Source organism: Meriones unguiculatus, chromosome 3 (genome assembly GCF_030254825.1).
Source record: "Meriones unguiculatus strain TT.TT164.6M chromosome 3, Bangor_MerUng_6.1, whole genome shotgun sequence".
Lineage (NCBI taxonomy): Eukaryota > Metazoa > Chordata > Mammalia > Rodentia > Muridae > Meriones > Meriones unguiculatus.
Genome location: NC_083351.1, coordinates 169,130,267 through 169,135,969, shown reverse-complemented (window position 1 = coordinate 169,135,969; position 5,703 = coordinate 169,130,267). Strand labels below are relative to the sequence as shown.

Sequence of the window (5,703 nt, the reverse complement as noted above, 5' to 3'; positions counted from 1 at the left end):
GCGGGATGGATCTGGCCTAGCTTACAGAGTGCAACGCGGGCTGCTGGCAGTAAAGTCATCCATGGGATTCCCTACAGCCTACAACACTGACTTTTATGGCACCACCTGCCCCAGTATCCCCCAGGCAATGCTTCTCTTGCTTCTGTGGTCTCGTTGAATAGTTCTATTTCCATTTATTTACTTACTGTTTATTATTTCTTATTCATAGATCTTCACATTAAACTTTAGATAATGGTTGTTGCTTTATCTATCTTTTCATATGTATCGATGTACTTCATAGATGGCTTTGTGGTATGATGTGCGTGTGTGTGTGTGTGTGTGCAATAGATGTACATTTTCACATGGTTAGTGCATGCATTTGTATGTGTGTACATATGTGCATGCATATATATGGATGTGCACATGAAGGCCAGAGGTTGATGTTGGGTGCTTTCTAGCCACCTTTTAAAAAAGATGGAATACATCATGAATTTGTGTGTAAGCCTTGCTCAGGGGCCATGCTAATCTTCCCTGTATCATTCCAATTTCAGTATATGAACTGCTGAAACAAGGTCCACCTTAGTTTTTGAGGCAGGGTCTCTACTGAACTCTAAGAATATCAATTGAGGTAGACCTGGTAGCCAGTGAGCTCCAGGGATCCTCCTATCTCTTTCTCCACAGAGTAGGCAATGAGCTCCAGGGCTCAGCCTATCTCTGCACCCACCAGAGACAGGGTTATAAAAGCATATCACCCCAGTCAGTTTTATGTGCTTCGATCCAAACTCAGGTCCTCGTGCATTTCAGAGAATTCCCCAGATCCTTTGTAATGATGCTCATAGCCAACATCAGGCCTTTTAAAGTGTCTTGTACTAAAATCACTTGATTTATAAGTTAAATGGATTAACTAGAACTGAACGAGTGTGTTATTAAAATCAATCCAGAAGTCACCTGCAATAGACTCCACGGGTCCATTATTGGAAATCAAGCTTGATCTCATTTTTAGCTCTTCACTCTAGAGTCCTGCAAATGGCTCCTTCAACAGGATGATCTCACAGTCTCTCTCTACTGGTGATTCGAATATTAGCCCACATAGCCTCTTCCCAGGTCAAATTTTCAAGAAGGATTCTGATTGGTCAAGTCAGTAATCATTGTTCCTCTACAGGAATTTGTGTAAGGACATTAAATGGACACTAACTGATTTCCCTTGGGACAGCAATGAGAACAAGGTAGTGTCATGTGAAATCAGAAAGAAGCCAGACACAAGTTCCCTCCTTGAGGCATCTGTGCGAGTGGGTTCTCAGGCTCAGCATCCTACTGGGGAACGAGAATTCCTGCATTAGCTTTCAGCAGAGATCAAGTGTAAGCACACAATAAGTTCCCAAATGTTATTTTTAATTCCATCCCTTAAATGTTAAGTCTCTCTTTTTTTTTCCTTTATTTTTTTTAAATTATAATATAGTTACATCATTTCTCCATTTGCTTTCCTCCCTCCAAAGCTTCCCATATATCCCTCCTGGCTTCCTTTCAAATCTATGTCCCCCATTTTATTAATTGTTGTCAACTGCATGTATGTATACACACATGTTTCTAGAGGTGATTTGCTCAGTTTGGATAATGTTAGTCACACATATGTTTTCGAGGCTGACACTTTGATATTGGATAACCAATTGGTGTGCCTGGGAAGGCCTATTTCTCCTTCTTTCAGCATTCTTTAGTTGCCTGTAGTTCTTCCTGTAGGGTTGAGGCCTCTTGGCTTTCCCCTGTTCGGGTCTATTGCTGTTGCTCCTTTTCAGTTCATGTTTAGGCACTCATGTTGGTTACACTTCCAGCTATGACACGCAAGAACCACAGCAACAACTAGTATGGTAGGAACACGATAATGGTGCAGTAATGGCACACACACCGTGGTGAGAACAGCTCTCTACTTGGACATAAGACCCACTTAGCAGGAAGGAAATCATGTCTGGTACTAGAAACCTAGCCCGCTACTCGGGGCCAGTGGGGTCATGGATCTTGGAGGAGAATCCACAACCACTTTCTTTAAGTGGCATTTAAGTCCATTTAGAATATGTTTACATTCTTATGTTGCTACAAAGCAGGGCTCTCACCTCACAGGGCATATGAGACTCTTAATTCTTGAAAGAAATATGAGTGACCACAACCCAGGAACACAGAGTTGGGCTACCACAAAATGTGGAAATGGGTTTCATGAATTTTTGTAGTTACAGGACAAAATAAAGTCATAAACCCAGGCTTTTGTTCTTTTCAAACACATCAGTTGGAACATCAGGTAGGCAGATGACAGCAAAGTGGAGAGAGTCTGCTGTAGGGTCACAGGTGCTATCTGGTGACATCTGTAGCACTGGGCTTGTTGGAAACCAGTGGTCTGCTGTTAGCACATTCCAGAGGGTTTCAGATGGTCGTCACAAGGGCGTGAGATCAGACATGGATGTAAGAATGAAAAGCTAGAGATAACACTAAAGATAGTCAAGATAGTTTGGCTTTGTTGGCATTCCAACTCTCTTCCAGTCAATCTGCCTTATAGAATCTTTGTGGGGGAGAGGGGTGCAAATTCATGTGTGTGCTGGTACCCGGTACTCATATAGGCCAGAGGTCAACCTAGAATTTCATTCCTCAGGCACTGTTCATATCTATCTATCTATCTATCTATCTATCTATCTATCTATCTATCTATCTATCTATCTATCTACTTACTTACTTACTTACTTTGTTTAGAGACAGTTCTCTCATTGGGCTAGAACTCATGAAGAGGGCTACACTGTCTGGCAGGAAAGCCCCAGAAAATCTGTTTGCCTCCACCATCCCAGCATATCAGCACACCCAATTAAACAAACAAACAAACAAACAAAAACCCTGAGTTCTGGGGATCAAACTCAGGTGCTGTGAACTGAGCACCCCTGCTTCCCAATCTTGCAGAATCTCATAGGCATGCCTGTTTTCTGAGAACTTTGGTTCACTCTTCTCTGTTGATTCTTTCCTTGAATTCTGCATGTCACTAATGTCTGTTGCACGTTACGCCTGGCCCTTGTCCTGCAATGCCACTTGAGTTCATACATTCATTCTCGTGACATGAAGGTATCACTGTTAAGTTAGTAATCTGTACAGGATGCGCGTAAGTTGAGCAGGACTTCAAACTCAGGCAAGATGGCTTCCAAGCACCAGGTTTTAACAATATCCCATAATGCCTTTCAAACATGAGTTAACATCACTAACATTCTGATAATAATTAATAAATGTGAATGGCCATTAAATGCTGTTGGGGCTTCAAACACAACACCCCAAGGTATGGTGCCTTGACATGCGGTACTTTGAGAAGGTACTCTGAAACAAGGTCTGTCCTGCCCTTTTTTTCTCTCTCTGCAGTTCCCACTTGGGTCACAGAAATTAAAATGTCTACTCAACGAGATAGGTAATCCAAATGAGAATTTCTCTCTCTCATTGGCCATAAAACTACAAGGTCTTTTTTTTTTTTTTTTTTTTTTTTTTACCTTCCTCCGATTTTCTTTGGGAAGTCATAATAAATGAATTTTTTGACCTACATACTTGAGAGTAGGTAGGTCAAAAGGCCCTCATTCCCGAGCATTCCCTTCAAGTCCATGGATCTTGAAGTCAAGAAGAATTAGAGGATTTGCTACCTTCCTGCTTCAGTTTATTCCTCTAAGATCCTGCTCTTGTTTTCCAATGCCATTTCTATGTAATTCTTCCCTCCTCATATCAGACTTAACATAAAGGCACACATTTCCACAGCTCACCAAATCCAGATTTCTCTGACAGCTGTCACCTAACACTTCGTTTAAGATACACTTATGCTTTTGTCTTTAAAATCTTTCTTTCCTTAAATACAAGTTATCAGCAAGGAACTTTGGCAATGGCTGAGAAAACGGTGTCTTTTGTTTTTGTTTTTTTTTTTTTCTTTCACAATATGAAACAATGAGCTAAAAGTATATATTCATATTTTTTCCATAGTCTGTCCTAATTGTTACAAATTACGACTGTCTGAATCACGGCTTTTGCCAGGAATGAAGCTGTAATTTTTCCCTCACAGTGATGCTCTAGCTGTGCCCCACAGGGCTGTGATATATTCTGTCTCTACTATGCAGTTAAACAGGCTTTCCCATTTTCACTGTGATCCCGTGCTCCCACAGTTTTTTGTATGCTGCTTCAGAGCAGGCACTGGAATGTCCGATTACCTGTGAAGTCTGCTATGGCCAGTGAACAAATGGGCATCGTGAGTAGAACAGGATGAGCTCTTCGTTTCCTGAGTCAATCACATTCAAATTTAGTTTATATTTTTCCAGTTCATCAGGTTCTTCTGTCTTTCCAAACACTGCTAAGAACTGGCTGTGGTTTAGAACTCACTGAGTATACAAACCACACTGCAGGGCAGAAGCCATGCCCAACAGTAGACGGCAACACAAAATGAACCCTGTGGCATTTTTGGAGACTTTTTGGTCTCATATTGCTTTGTTTGGGCATTTTTAAAAAAATCCTACTGGTCTTTTGCTTGAAAATTATGATTTCCGGTTTTGTGTTTTTATGGGCTTTGTGTCTGTGTGTTTCTTGTGCTTTTACTTTGTTTTCTGTTTATTTTGTTTTATTGGGTTTTTTTTTCTTAGTTGCCTGTTTGTTTTCTATACAAAGAAAGAAAGTATGGAGTTCAAAGGGTGAGGAGGTAGGGAGAAGATGGAGGATGTGATTAGAGTACCTTGCATAAAAATGATTTTCAGTTTTAAAAAGTAGCATTATTATTCTACAAAAGAAATAAATCAGAGTTGGATAGTTTCGACTAAAATGAAATGATTGGTGATACCCAGAAGGAATTGCCCATTGATAAACTTCTCCATCAATAAAATATTTATAGTCCTTCAAATATATGTATTTAAATTTGCATGGTCTTACCTCAACCCAAAAATAATTACCAAAGGTGACTCGCACTCAGTAATGACTGACTAAATTTCTTACCTCTTTCAAACGTACGTGAAAAACAAGCTTCAAGTTTAACCTTGCCATTATAAAACAATGCCTCGGTTTATATGTCTGTATCAGTGTTTGTGATACGGGTAGATATTTATATGCATTGCTATGAGATAAGTCTTGTTCTAAATACGACCTTACATTTTTAATAAAGATAATATACAATAAAACAATGTACCTAGGGGAAAACAAAACAAAACAAAAAAAGAACACCCCAAGGGTCCCTTCCGTGTGCATCTCCCCAATAATACACCATCCGGCAGTAAGTTAGCTCGAGTTATTTTCTACACTGTCTTCTTCATATTCAAAATGTAGAAAATATTAATTCCAATGAAAAACAAGAAAGGAGATCTACTTGGATTCATCCTACTTCTAATTTTCACCTGCAGCTAAGGGACGCTGGGAGAGTCCGGTTGGCCTAGGGGCTGGCCGGCTAGGAGGGCGGGGCGAGGGGCGGGGCGGGGGCGGGGCGGATAGGAAGGCGGGGCTAGGAACGGCCGGCTAGAGGGTTGGAGCTGTGGGGAAGGACATCTAGAAGGGTGGAGCTAGAAGTTGACTGACTGGCGAAGGCGGAACTAGAGGCAGCTCAGCAGGGAAAAGGGCGGGGCCGAAGGCTGGTCCCTCCGGTTAAGGCAGAAGGAAGGGCGGGCCGGCGGGGCGAGGGGCGGGACGATGGTGCCTTGTAGGGGCAGGGCGGGGGCGGAGCCTCCCGGCGCGCTGACGTCAGAG

General features: G+C 41.7%; 1 non-coding gene across 1 annotated transcript; it reads right to left on the bottom strand.

Annotated features, from left to right (window-relative positions):
• Positions 1–447: 447 nt before the first annotated feature.
• On the bottom strand, positions 448–554 carry LOC132653247 (U6 spliceosomal RNA). The gene has a single exon (XR_009591029.1). It is a non-coding gene; the product is annotated as a U6 spliceosomal RNA (small nuclear RNA).
• Between the last annotated feature and the right edge of the window lie 5,149 nt (positions 555–5,703).